Raw genomic sequence first — 15,397 nt, 5'->3', positions numbered from 1 at the left:
GGATCCCTGTTGCAGTTTAATATTTCTAGCAGAAATCCACACGGGTTTGGAAAAATTCTCTGGGAGTATACAAGCATACCCTCTGCCAAAGGTTAATAATGGATCAGGTCCCTTCCATAAACCAGATTCGGGATCTTTCCATTTAACTAGACCATTTTCTTTTGTTTTATTCTAGCATCAATGTAGTTCCATAGGTGTCCTTCCTTCATCATCACAAGTGAAAAAATTTAAAGTAATTAAGGCTTGGTGTAGCCTACCCACAGGTGATTTCTCCATCATCCCCCCTTTTTGTTTTTCAAGTTGGGATTTTAGCCGCTGCTGCTGTCGTTCAATAATGGCCTGTCCTTGGGAATTATATGGTATTCCTGTAATATGCTGAATTTTCCACCTTTTACAAAATTCCTGGAATTGACAACTTGTGTAAGCAGGCCTATTATCAGTTTTAATAATTTTTGGAACTCCCATGACGGCAAAAGCAGCTAGGCAATGATTAATAACCTGTTTTGCCATTTCTCCTGTAGATGCAGTAGCCTATAGGACTTTTGAAAAGGTACCTACAGACATGTAATGCCCCAAGGTGTCCAAAGGAATTATAATGCGTTGCATCCATTTGCCAGATATGGTCTCTTAAGAGACCTCTAGGGTTGACTCCTGTGTTAGGCTTTTGAGGTAGATGTAACATGCAAGTTGGACATTCCTTAATAATAGACAGCATTTTGGCAGGCTGATGTAAACACTGATGAGATTCTAAGGCTTCTTTTAATAAAGCAACCAATTGATCAGCCTGTGCATTTCCTTTTTGTTAAAGGACCAGGTAAGACACTATGAGCCCTGATGTGAGTAATATAAAAAGGATATTGTCAATACGCTCATGAGGAGGAACCAAGATGGCGGCAAAGTTAAACAAATGAACTGCACTGCGCACAGCAATTTCAAAAATACAACTAGAGGACAGAGCGTCTGCCACCCAGAACCACAGGAGAGCTGGCTGAATGGTGGATTTACAACTAAGAGGGAAGAGGAAAGAGCAAATGCGGAGGGGATGAGGTGCAGAGGCGTGTGGGTCGGGCTGGTGGCGGGGGAAGGGACGCGCGGCTTTTTTTCCAACCCGAAGGGAGATAAGCTCCCCATCACTCTGAAATCCAGTTTCTGGGGACGCGTGGGAGACCCAGACACCTATGGGGAGAAGCTGGACTCTCGGCCATTGTGTCGGAAAATGAGAGTGACTTTCTTGCAGAGGTGCACCCAGCAATCAGTGTTTACTGTGCTGGAGTGCGGGACACGGGGACTTGGAAACGCGGAAAGGTAGAAAAGGCAGAAGAAGCAGACTTGCAGCCATTGCGGTTTGCCACGCCCTAGCCTAGTGACGCCCTGAGACCCTGCCCCGCCCTGAGACCCGCCCCGTCCTGAGATCCACCCTGCACATTCTACAAACCCGCCCAGGCTCCAAACAGCAGCTTTTGCATATAAATGGCCTGCCCTGTGGTAGCTTAACCAAATAAACAGCAGTTCCAGTCAGACTGCTCCAAAACCACTCAAGCAGGAGGAGAAAAACTGCAGTTTTTGCTGTAACTCCTGCTGAGTGGCCTCAGACAGTAGGCGACCTGCACCCCATTGGAGACCCAGAAACGAGGGCATCTAGTGGTCGGTGTGAGACGACACCAGATTTCAACCACTTGCATAAGGGACACATTAAAGAGGCAGACTCAGTGAGTGCCAAAGCCCTACTGAAACAAGTCCTGGCCCATAAACGTGTCTCCTGCACAGCAATTCTTCCTTTATGGATACAGTGGGTCCACACAGCCAATTGACCTGGAGGACAATTCCTCCCAGTGACACCAACAACAATCAAGACTTAACTACACAAAGGCGGACCAAGATGGAGGCATAGGGCAGACGCCTGATTGTTGCCTACCACAACAATTTTGAAACTACAACGGGAAAACAGAGCAGACACCATCCAGAACCACCGAGGGCTGGCTGAGCAGATGTTCTACAACTAGAATAAAATAGAGGGGTACGCGGGATGATGCTGATGCCGGTGAGCCAAAGATCGCACTTTAAGAACTACGGCTCTGGCGACACAATGGCGGCCTAGAACGTGCTCGGCGCAGTTTCCCCGGCGGTCTCTGTCTGAGGGGACGGCTCCACTCGCTGCCGAGCATGGACAGACAAGCCACTGGGAGACATGGGGTGGGAGACCCCGTGCTTGCTTACCTCCGAGTCCTTCGAGAATCTCTGCGCCCCGGAAGCTGCCAGGTACGCACGCCCGGCGACCAGCCACCGCTGCAGACCCGAGCGCTAATGCAGCGACCCCGGACCAGCCCGCCACCGTACACCGGGTGCTCCGGAGCTTTGCTGAGCCCGCTGCCCAGCGAGTTCCGCGGCAGCCGCCCCGGAGCTTTGAGAAAATGGCTGGAGGAATTGCTGAGAAGGAATTGACCGATGAGAGTTGGGATCGGGAAGACGAGGCCCCGCTGGGTCCTGGATCCAGGAGCGCTCGCCCGGCAACTGGTCGCCGCTGCAGACCCGAGTGCCGCCGCAACGACCTTGGACCAGCCTGCCGCCACACACCGGGCACACCGGAGCTTCGCCGAGCCCACCACCCAACGAATTCCGCGGCAGCCGGCCTGGAGCTTTGAGAAAATGGCCGAAGGAATTGCTGAGAGGGAATTGATCGACAGGAATTGGGATCAAGAAGACGAAGCCCCGCTGGGTCCCGGGTCCGGGTGAGGCCGTGCGCCCCTGGGTCCGGGCAAGGCTGGGACCCGGGTCAGGGTGAGGCTGAGTCCCAGGTCCGGGCGAGGCCACGCGCCCCTGGATCCGGGTGAGGCCGCATGCCCCTGGGTATGGGTGAGGCTGGGTCCGGGTCCGGGCGAGGCTGCGCGCCCCTGGGCCCGGGTGAGGCCACATGCCCCTGGGTCTGGGTGAGGCCTCACGCCCCTGGGTCTGGGTAAGGCTGGGTCCTGGGTCTGGGTGAGGCCACGGCCCTGGGTACAGGTGAGGCTGGATCCCGGGTCCGGGTGAGGCCGCACGCCCCTGGGTCCGGGTGAGGCTGGGTCCCGGTCCTGGGTGAGGCCGTGCGCTCCTGGGTCTGGGTGAGGCTGGGTCCCGGGTCTGGGTGAGGCTGCGCCCCTGGGTCCAGGTGAGGCCACGTGCCCCTGGGTATGGGTGAAGCTGAATCCCGGGTCCGGGTGAGGCTGTGCGCCCCTGGATCCAGGTGAGGCTGGGTTCCGGATCCGGGTGAGGCCGTGCGCCCCTGGATCTGGGTAAGGCTGGGTCCCGGGTCCGGGTGAGGCCGTACGCCCCTGGATCTGGGTGAGGCTGGGTCCCGGGTCCGGGTGAGGCCACATGCCCCCGGGTCCGGGCGAGGCCACGCACCCCTGGGTCCGGGTGAAGCTGGATCCCGGGTCTGGGTGAGGCCATACGCCCCTGAATCTGGGTGAGGCTGGGTCCCGAGGCCAGGTGAGGCCGCCCCCCTGGGTCTGGGAGAGGCCACGCGCCCCTGGTTCTGAGTGAAGCTGGATACCGGGTCCGGGTGAGGCCGGGCGTTCCTGGATCCGGGTAAGGCTGGGTCCCGGGTCCGGGTGAGACTGCACCCCTGGGTCCGGGAGAGGCCACGCGCCCCTGCATCCGGATGAGGCTGGATCCCGGGCCCGGGTGAGACTGTGTGAGGCCACAGATCCCTCACCCGGGTCCGGGTAAGGCCGCGCGCCCCTGGGTCCGGGTGTGGCTGGATCCCGGGACTGGGTGAGGCTGCGCGCAACTGGGTCTGGGTGAGGCCACGCGCCCAGGGCCCCGGTGATGCTGGGCCCCAGGTCCGGGTGAGGCCACGCACCCCTGAGTCTGGGTGAAGCCGTGCCCCTGGGTCCGGGCGAGACCAAACCAGAGGGAGTCAGACCTGTATTACCACCATTTGTCCACCATCCAGAGCTGAAAAGTCAGTGCCGACAGGTACACATAAGGAACTGGTGGACATTGAAATTGGGTCTCAAAAGAACTGTTGGTCCAGAAAGAAACTCACTACAGACTGATTCATTTGCCTGTCAGCATAACTATTATTGCTCGTCTCACATTCGGTTCTTATAAGTATATTTCTAGTAACACATGATCTCACTCATCTAGGGGAAATGATGAACAACATAGACTGATGAACAAGAACAGACCCAGAAACAAGGAGGCATCGATCGGACTGTTGGGCCTCAGAAGGAGGGTAGGGGAAGGTGGGGGTAGGGGGGAGAGATCAACCAAAGGACTTGTGTGCATGCATACGAGCCTAACCAATGGTTAAGGACAACAGGGGGGTGGGGGCAACTGTGGGGAGGGGTGTGGGATGGGAATGGGGGGATGAGGACAAATATGTGACACCTTAATCAATAAAGAAATTTAAAAAAAAAGGATATTGTCTCTGTTGTACAATCTGCTGAACTTGTTTGAATAGTAAAAATAAACTTTGGTCACTAAGCCATTTCAACCGGGCAGTTTCAATTCTATTCACTAAGTTCGCAGCATAAGAGGAATCAGAGACAATATTAAGAGGCTCTTGGAAATCCTGCAATGCAGCTTTAATAGCTTCTAGTTCAATTCTTTGTATAGAAGTATGACTGGTCAGTATGACTAGGTCTGAATTTATAGTATGATAGGCAGCTTTCCCATTTGATGATCCATCAGTAAAAACAGTTAAAGCTCCAGGAATAGGTTCCTGCGTAGTATTTTTTGGTATAATGATGGAGGTATTTATATAAAAATTGTAGTAATTTATCTTTTAATAGGTGACAGCTAAGTTCCCCTGAATATCCTCTTAACCCAATTTGCCAATTTATATCAGTCTGAAATACCATTTCTAATTGCTTCCCAGTGAGGGGGAGGTAGATACACCTGAGGCTCTTCCCCTCTAAGTTGTTTACAATGTTTCCTAATTAGAAATAATAATTGGGCTAATAATTCTACATATGTAACCGCAGTTTTAGAGGATTGATGTCCTAGGTGGACCCATTCAATAATGGCAGGAGAATTTTTATTTTGAAAGATGACTCCAGTGAGACTATTTGCAGTAGGATTAATTTGTCCCAATAAAGGTAATTCGGGCTGTACCAGTGCTACTTGAGCTGAGGAAATTGCCTGCTCAACCCTTAGCAACTCATTCCTAGCTTCATCTGTTAAAGTTCGGGGAGAGGAAAGATTAGAGTCACCTCTAAGTAAACTAAATAAATTTGTCATTTCTCCTGTAGAGATCTTCAGATAAGATCTTAACCAGTTAATGTCCCCTAATAATTTCTGAAAGTCATTTAAAGTTTTAAGACAATCTTTTCTTACCTCCACCTTCGGAGACCTAATGCATTGGCTATCAATTACAATCCCTATGATATTTGAAGGAAACCTCTCTTTATTTCCTTCCAAAATAATTTTCAAGCTATATAGTTTCATTTAAAAATCTTTGCCACATGAAACAATTTCTCTTAAGGTTATGGTGACCACTAGTATGGATTAGATTTAATATTTTAATAACAATCCTCAGTTTATCCTGGAATACCAGTGAAAGAGATTTCAAAATTTTCAAATTTCTCCTTTTTATTAAGCAAGAAATTTATTTTTAAAGCATTCCCATTAGCTAATTTGCATATACAGAGGGATCATGGGAAGCCTTCAGTAACTTCCTTAAAAAACTTATTTAAATTGCTTACAAAGACATTGGCTTATTTAAAGGAAGGGGGTTGGCCTTTGTTATTTCAAGATGGCGGGCAGTAAGCCATGTGGCCATCATGGTGGCTGCTCAATCTGTTCTTTCAAAAGAAAGTCAAAAATCACATTGCAGACAATCACTAGCTGTTTCTGGTCTTTATTAGAATTATTTATAAAATATTGGCTTTTCATTTAGCTGAAAACCTTGATTATAATTTAATAAGCTAAATTTTTTTAAGTAATTAAAGTTGGTATCTTCATTTAAAAAATAAAGCAAATTTACATCTGAATTCACAAGCCGAATATGTTGCCCCACCTCTAGCTTAATTTAAAATGCAGGGGGCTACAGAAAGTTAGGATTCAATTACTTATAAAAACATTGGCTTCTCATGTAACTTAATTTATATGAGACCTTGATTATATTTTTAAAAGTCTAATTTATAAAGTAACTTAAGTAGGTATCTTTAATTAAAAAAGCAAAGAAGTTTATTCAGTAAACTTATTTGATACTTTATTGGTCTGATCCAAAAGTATAAACACTGTCCCACCTCCAGCCGATTCAAAAATGCAGGCTGCTTGAGGCTTTTGTCTTTCTAGAAATTCTACTGCCGTTGAAAATTTTGGCTATATTTAAGAAATATATTGTTTTTGCCCTTCTTACAGGCAAAAACTTCCATAACATTTAATATATATGTATGTAAGTAAAATATATTAATTAATTTTTATTTGATAAAGCTTTCCATGCGATTTTAAGTATCAATTGGTTTAATTGAAAAAATATTTCTTTTAAGAGAGAATAGACTTTTGTAATACATTTCAGGGCCTGTGAAATGTCTTAAAAGCTATTCTCAAAACCTTGAAATACCTTGGAAAGATCAAACATATAATATATATATGTATATATATGATTTAAAGATTATATACTTAAATTATCTTAAAGAATATCAATTAAATTTAAACTGTATCACAGAATTATTCTCTTTTTTAAATCAGACCAAGAAGTAACATATTTTGAATTCCTAATTATTTAAGAGAAAACATTTTATTTTCTCAAAAACACATTTTACTACACTCTAGGCATTTAGCTACCACAATTATGTAAGTTCTTCCAATTCAATCTGAACCTTAAACTTCCAGAGTTTGTAAGTCAAATATTTAGCAGTTCTTTATTAATAACCCTTTATATTTTTAAGAATAAATTTTAAAATCTAATAATTAACGTTAAACCATGTTTTTTCTGCCTGGGTAAACTGAGAAGCAAACTTGTAGGTCCTTAAAAAATGGCTACTGGCAGAAATTGGATTACCTGTTCTTCTGGGGGAAGGGCGTAGTCTACCCCTTCCGCCATTAACGAAGGGTGTAGCTTTAAAAACTTTTTCATTGCAAGGAAAGAGACCTTAAACTTCCAGAGCTTTAAATTTTAGGTAGCAAAATTAAATACTTAGCATTTCTCAAATCAATAATACTTTTACATTTTTAAGGATACATTTCAAATAAAATATACGGCATATTCAATTAATAGATTAACATATCATCTAGACTTCATACTAGGCATACTCAGATCAACATTTCATTATTTTAAATTTCAATACATTTAGATCATTTGAACTTAAAAGTTTTAAATTTCCAGCCAATAGGCCTGGCACAGCTGCTAAATTTTTAAAAGAATTTTTCCTGCTGGGGAAGTCAAGAAACAAACCCATAGCTATTCACATGTAAATTTCAATACATTTCCTTGGGAAACTGCCTGTATTTCTTTCCCGGTTCATCTCCGCCATTTTTAAGGCCAAAACAGTCTCGGGTTTTTATTCTGTACACAGCAAAAGGTCAAGTTCAGCTCAAAACTATGTGCACTCGTTTTTAAACTGGCCCTTTCCCCTTACATGTGCACAGAAATCCTGGATGCATTTATGACTTGAAAAAGTCATTCCCACCCTACTTACAGATCACGACTTTGCAGCTGGCCGTGGGCTTTTGAGTGCGGTGAATTTCCCTCACCTTTTTCCAGTGAATTTCCACACCTTTTCTCGGTGTATTTTTCCTCCTTCCCTCTAGGCAAAAAATATCATCTCCAGAAGCCCTGCGTGGGCACCAGATGTGGAATCCTTTATCACGTCCCGTGTGTTTCAGGGTTCCCGTTCAGGTCCGGTTTCTGGAGAAGGCCGCAATCAAAATGAAAAGTAGATAGAAAAGAATCCATTTGGGTAAATGGGGGGCCAGGCGGGAGCCCACCTCTAGTGGGAGTACTACCCACTGCTCTGGCCTTTGCCATCCCTTCTTTGGGGTTCTGAGATACACCCATATCCTTTAGGCAGGAAATTCCAATAATAGACAATCAGCAAAAATTTACATATGATTAACAGCTGAGAGTTGCTTTAACTAACAATGTCTCAACTAAACAATGAGTGACTACCTCTGACCATTCAGAGCGATTAAGGTTGACCAAATGTCCCAATTTCTCCTTCAGGGACGTAAGCACAGGTGACCAAGGGTGCCTCAGCCAGTCTCTAAACTGACACGTACGACCCAAGGTACTTACTTAATATTGACCGAGCATAAATTACACAGGAGACAGACATGCAATACACGAATCACACACGGTTTATTTACCAGAGTCCTGGTGGTTTCCAGACCTCGGCAGGCCACCCGGGGATCCGCGCCGACAGACACACACACTGGACGTTGGACGTTGCAGCTGCGGCTCGGCGTCTTGTTTGAGGCCTCAGTTTCCGGCTCACTGTTCCGACTCACAGTCCACGGCAGAGCTTGGGCAGATGCAGGAAGGGGGGTGGAGAGTGACCATCTGTGGAGGAGCAGAGCAGGCCTCTCTGATCTTCCTCTGGTGCTTCCTCTTTTTATGTGCCTAGATGGGCGTCTTCAGTGTGTCTTATCAGCGGGTCCCAGGAGCCTTGCATATCTAGTTTTACATATGGGGAGCAGATCACTTTATCTATTTTCTACATACAGGCCACTCAGGGGTGTTTAATCAACCTGTTTACATTACATGAAGGGTTTACCCCAAGGGAATCAATTATTTTTTATTTTATTGGGGATAAGGCATATAATGATTTTAGCAATCTTAACAAATAAACAAAAGAGGAAAATAATAGCCAATGCAAATAATATTTCCTTAATTAAAGTCCATGTAGCTTCAAATGAAGAGAGTCCATGCTGAATCCATGCGATGGGGTTGATGAAATTCCAATCAGGAGTGCAGGGGACGGTCCTCCATAAGGATAGGAGAGTGTCCGCTGTCTTGCAATTACGGTGTAGTTTTTTCAAGTCTTCCAAGGTTGTGATGGTTCCAGCGTTTGGGATGTAGGCTAAGTGATGTAGTTGTTCAGCTTGTGACTTCAAGGTCTTCATAGTATCTTTTACGAGGGGTTCTAAAGAGCTAAGCTTGTTAAAAGATTTATTAAGAGTAGGGGGTGCAGTATAATGTTTTTCTTGCAAGCGTTGGTATAAGGGTAAAGAGGGTGAGAAGTATAGAGAGGTTTTGGTGTCAAAGAATGAATAATATATTTTATTATTAAAGGTGATGTTCATAGCATTAGTGATTAAGTGACAAGAATTAGGGAAGGAGTAGTTCACGTTCTTCCTTATTGTGTGATCATATACAGAGATATTTGTAAAGCAGGCGACAAAGTTGTGTCTGCCTATATTATACATGAGTGGTCTTGGGTCATGTGGAAGAAGTGATACAGGAAATGTATCTAGAGATAGTGGTTGGAATGCAATGAAGATATTTGGAGTGAATTGTATTAGTGAAGATTTTAAGAAGAAATAAGGTTCCACATATAGCATGTCTCCATTAGGCATTGCATATTCATTATTGTTCATGTGTATTGGTATATTCAATGTAGGATATGCCACTAAGTTTTCTCCTCCTACTGCTGTGAGTATTGAAAGTTCACAGTCTGAGTAGGAGCATCCTATAGGTTTTGTAAAGTCAATTGCAGCTATTGCATCATTCCACAATGGGTTCAGTCCTTGTCCCCTGACAATGAGAGACAAAAGGTCTCGTTGGGCTTGTGTTAGGGAATTTTGTATAAGTTGACATTGTTGTCTAAATTGGTATTTTTGGAATCTTTGATTAATGTCCTCTATGTCTTGATGTAATGTGTGCATATAGTGATCCTGTTCCTTAACTATGTCTGATAAGAGCATGACTTGCTGATGGATTTGTGCTGCCAGTTGATAGGCACTGTCAAATGATTTAGAGATGAGTTCTAATGTTTTAGTTTCAAATTCGGTTGTATGGTGGAAGTATTTATTTAAATCATTAGTTAACTGATTAATTTTAACTGAATTTGCTATAGATACAGATGCTGCGATTGATGCCAATGCGAAGGAAGCTGCGTCTAATTGTAAGAGTTTCCTTCCTGAATGTTGTCTAAATTTTTGAGGGAATGGTGCATTTCTAATTGGAATTGGGGGTTCTACGTCTGCACAAGCTTTGACTAATGAGGAGGCTAAAAAATCATCTGGTGAGAAGTATATGGTAGTTCTCTGAATCTGTGGTTGGAAAATTAGTCTACCTGGGTTATTGATTTGTGTAATTACTGATGGGGCCTCAAGAAGTTTAGGTACAGGTTTTGTAATGCCATAAGAATAGACAGGTGAAAAATGTAAGGTTCTTAGGCATGTCGTAGAATTGTAGCAACCTCTTTGTATGATACATGGTTCTAATAGGTTATTATAACATTTATCAGCTATATTAGGTATATAGTAGAAATCAGTGAAGAGTAGAAGAGAATGATTAGTCATGGGTGAATGGTGGTGGAGGAATAATTTCTTCCATCCGCTGCCTAAGTAATGTAGCATATATGATTGAAAACCAGTAGTGAAGGATCCAGCTATACGTTTTGCTTTTGATGGATTAATATAGGCTCCAAAGGTTGTAAACCAAGAAGTATGTTTTAGTCCATAAGAAATATTGTAATGTAAACTAATGAGTGGGTCATATCCTCTGCAAGCAAAATGTGAGTGATTTAGTGGTATAGGGGTAGGTCTTAATGTTGAGTTGGGATAAAGAACTGTATAGGTCGTTTGGTGTTGTTGGCCTGTGGTAAGATTTGAAAGAATGTTTGTAGAGGTGTAGCTAAATGTAAAATTTCTATAGCTTATAATGGGGAATGGTCCATATGAGTATGGGTGGTTTAAAAATGTAGGTTGTCGTGCTTGTTGATCATGTTTAGGAATAATTGCATAGGTGAGCATTTCTGTGACACTTGGGGAGCAATCTAATAGATATGATGTTGTAGAGGAATTAAACATGAATAAAGAAAAAAAAATTTCTGTGTGTAGTTAGAGAAAAACATAGTTACATTTGCTAAGGAATTAGCCTGTTCTAGTATGTATCTTTTAGACTGTAACCAATCTCTTATAGCCATAGTCATTTTTGTGGATAATGTAGAGCAGTTATAGGAGGGCATAATTGGTGGGTTGATTTTACCAATGGCTATGGTATTAGAACAAATGTGGGTTGAATTCATGACAAATTGTTCTCCTTGTGGGATTTCTGTAAAGGTATGTGTAATTATATCTGGGTAGTAAAGGGTGGTATAATTTATATTCCAGAATCCTAGAAATTGCTGTGATCTTAGTTTGTAAGAATTTGGATATAGCATATTGGGGGTTAGTCTTTGTAATAGATTTAGAACAGATTTGGCCAATTTCTTGTTGGGGTCAACACAATATATAGCTGGTTCTAGTTTGGTATAAAACTGAGTAAAGTTTGTCCCAGTGGTATTAATATGAAGGGAATTATTAGATATAGCTGCTGGAAAGCAAATTTGATATATGGTGCCAAACATAGGTGAATTCCAAAGTTTATGCATAGTTTCACCAGAGTCAAAATTGACAGGACGAATGAGGTCTGTCATCATCTGAGGTATGTGTCTAATTGGCCAGTAGTTGTTATCATGAGCTAAATATTCTTCTGGTGTGATGGCATCAGTTAAAGAGGTTATCATTACAGGGCCATATTCAGACTTTGACATGTGACATTTAATGCCTATACAAAAGTTGCCAAATGTTGGAAAATTTGGAAAGCCTGTTAAATAATATTGATAATAAGTTATATCATTTTCTTTTACAATGTGTGTCATGTTATAATATGGTGAGATAGGAAAGCCTTCTGGTAGGGTTGGGTACGTGGTGGGTGGTGAAAAGAATGGTTGTCTGTTAAAATAGGTTGATATGGGTGTTTCTGTTGTGAGTGTAGGTGTGGATGCCTCTGTTGTGTTCATCTCTTCATATTTATCATATTCATCATAATCCTCAAATTCATCTCCTTGTTCTCCTGTATACCAAAAATGCATGAGATGTTCTTGGAATGGAACTACATTAACTAGTGCTCTCTGAATGCAAGAATTATTTTCTATATTTAAATATGGATCTACATTTTGAACTATGTTTATAAATTTGGAATTGAGAGTTATAAGGGTATCAGTAGTTATATGATAAGTTGTTGTGGGAGGATCTCTTGATTGGACATCTATAATGGAAACTGATCTCAGAGTCAGAGAGTCCTGAAACCATTGTTGGGAAATGCATTCTTTCAATTGAGTGTGACCATATGTTCTCATAGAATTTTGTACATAATTCAATGTTTTAAGTTGGCAAAAATCTGGGTGGTAATATGATGGACACATCTTGTATGTGGAGTAATATTGTAAAGAAGTATTGAAAGAAAAATCACCTATAGTTAGTGAAAAGATTGAGTTATTTGCTGTAAGTGTGACTGGGTGGTGGAAAACATAATGTTTGTTTGGTTTAGTTAGTTGTATGGATAATTTATGGGCTATAGCTGGTTTTATGGTATTTAGCTTGCCAGTATTAGTAGTAGTAGTAGGTAAAGCAGTAGCAGGCACTTCAGTAGTAATATCAGCATTAGTAGAAGTACTAAAAGTAGTTGTAGTGCTAGAAGCACTAGAAATAACATCATTAACAAGAATATTAGTAAAGAGTAAAATCAATGTCCAGTGGAAAATTCCTCTGGGCTATCTAGTTCCATCATATGCTCCCATCTTTCTCTGTCTTCAAGTTCTCTCTGAGAGATTGGAGGGATATAGTTCCAAGGTGGTGTCAAATAGTCTGCATTTAAGTCTCCTATACAAATTATGTTGAGTAATTCATTTGGGGTTGTTAATGGTGGAAGTGAGCTTGGGTATCTGTAAGCAGAATAGATTGCTTGTTCTCCTATGGCAATATAGTCTCTAAGTAGAGCAAGGAAATGTACAGCCGTTTCTCCTGGCAAATATTCTATAATAGATTGAATTTCATCCAGTATGTTTAGGATAGATTCGATGACTCCTCCTGAAAATACATGGCAATATATTCCTTGGTATTGGGTATATGGATCATATTGAAATCTAGTGTACCATGCTGGGTTGCAGATATCAGGATAAAATCTGTGGTATCCTGGTCTATGCGTGTATTGATTGGGCAACAAGGGAATAGAAGTTTGTAAATCAGGAATATGCAAAGCTGTAGCTGGTGGTGATGGAAGTTGGGGAAGATCTGGTGAATTTGGGGGTGTGGGATAATGTGGTGGTGGTGTGGGTTGTTGGTCAGGGGACACTATTTGTATTTTGGCTTCTTCCATAAAGTTCTCTAGGTCCGCTTCCCATTGTTCCATGACAGTCCTGCGGGAGCACAGATCGTGTAATTATAGAACTTGGATAGTGGGTTTGATAATTCTTGGATCAGAATTTTTAGGAATGGGGTTTTACTTAGACTACTTATGCTACTAATGTTTATGGTATTATTGGTTGTAATGTGTCTATATCTACACCATGTCAATGACACGGCTGTCCAAGTGGCAATCAATAGTAAAAGGAGCATAAGGGTAATAAAACTGAGGCGTTCTATTTTTGTGCACATTCTGTTCAATATATGATATGAGTGGTAGGAGGAGTGTAAGAGTGATTATGGCTGAGATAAGACAATAAATAATATAATGTTAATTTTAAAATCTTGGTTGTGTGTTTTGGATTTTGGTTTGTTGTAGTTCTCCCTTATCATTTACTGTCCAGTAAAGTGAGGCTCCGCTGTCAGCTATGATTTCCTGTAAGGACAAGCAGTTATCCTTAGAGTTTTTTGTTAAGATTTTGTAAGGAATTTTCCTATTTGTTCTAGGTGGAGGGCTGAATTGGTATTCATTGATATTTTCAATGTGTGGAAGATATAGTTGTTCTAGGGGGGAGGGTCTGTTCTGTCTAGGTCTAGAATTCAATAAAAGGCATGCTTTATTTAAAAGAACTTGTAAAGATGGATATTTATTATCCATCAATAATGTTTGCATTTTATGTTTGAGGAGTCCATTGTGCCTTTCAATTGTTCCTGCTGCTGTTGGGTTGTATGATAAGTGAAAGTTCCAATCTATGTCATATTCTGCTGCCAACTTTTGTACAGATGTGGCAGTAAAGTGTGATCCTTGATCTGATTCTATGATTTGTGGCGGGCCAAAATGCATCATCCAGGTATTTAGGGAGCGTAATGTTGTATTTGCATCTGGATGTGACAATGCTGTGGCAGCAAGGATTCCTGTATTTACATCCACTAATGTGCATGCATATTTTTGTGAATATGGTACTTTTAAAGGTCCAATAAAATCTATCTGTAAGAGTTGGTTGGGTATATATGGTTTATTCATTCTAGGTGGCTGAAGTGTGCGGAACATGTGTGTTCCTTTGCAAACAGTGCATGCATTTATGGTTGATTTAATGTCTCTGATTGGGGCTTTTATGTTTCTTTTTAGAAACCAGTTTATAAGTGCTGATTGTCCTATGTGTCCTAATGTTTGATGTATTTGTGTGATAAATGGTATGGTCAATTTCATTTCTAATTCTGGAGGTTGTATTTTGTATTTTCCATCTTCCTTTTTTAATTTAATTGATGGAATTGGTGGCAAGGAGTAAGAATTGTTATCTTCCTTTTTTAATGCTAATATTATTGCTAAAGATTTAGATTTATCAGTGATAGTGAGGTTATTTCCTGGTGTTAGTCCTTTTGCTAGTTGATCTACTATTTTGTTGTATAGTGTTGTTTTAGAGCTGTCACTAGCATGTGCATTGACATGTGTTACATATATTTTTATCTTTTGTGATAAAATATATATATATTTTCCCCAGTATTCTCTAGACCATAAATCTTTACCATTGATTTGCCAATTAGTTTGTTTCCATTTTCCTGACCATAATATAATGCCATTATATACTGCCCAAGAGTCTGTAAATATATATATTTTATGTTTTTGTGTCCGCACTGCTTCCTGTATAGCCATATATGCGGCTATAAGTTCTGCATGTTGTGCAGAATTGAACTCACCAGACACAGTCAGAGCTTGTTGTGTCGTGGGAATGAAGGCTGCTGCCCTCCAGATGTTGCGGTCACCGGATACGGGGGCTGATCCGTCTGTAAACCAGGCATTTTTAAAGACAGGGGTGTATTTTGGCCCCTGTATACCTATAGGTGTCTCTATAGGTTCAAACTTGTTGGCACAGGTGGGTGGCTCCACCTCAAGTTTGTTTACCTCCTCGGTGAGGAGGGCTGGTTCTCCGGAGCCGCTGATACAACGCGTGTTTATGTACCACTTCCACGCGAGTACCTTTTCTTCAATTTGGTTACCTGCCAACTCTTCCGCTGACATATTTAACCATGCCTTAAGAGGCAGGGTGCTCCTGACTGTTATTGGCTGTTGTCCTGTCAG

Source organism: Cnephaeus nilssonii (genome assembly GCF_951640355.1).
Source record: "Cnephaeus nilssonii genome assembly, contig: SCAFFOLD_46, whole genome shotgun sequence".
NCBI lineage: Eukaryota > Metazoa > Chordata > Mammalia > Chiroptera > Vespertilionidae > Cnephaeus > Cnephaeus nilssonii.
Note: the sequence above shows the minus strand (reverse complement) of the source record.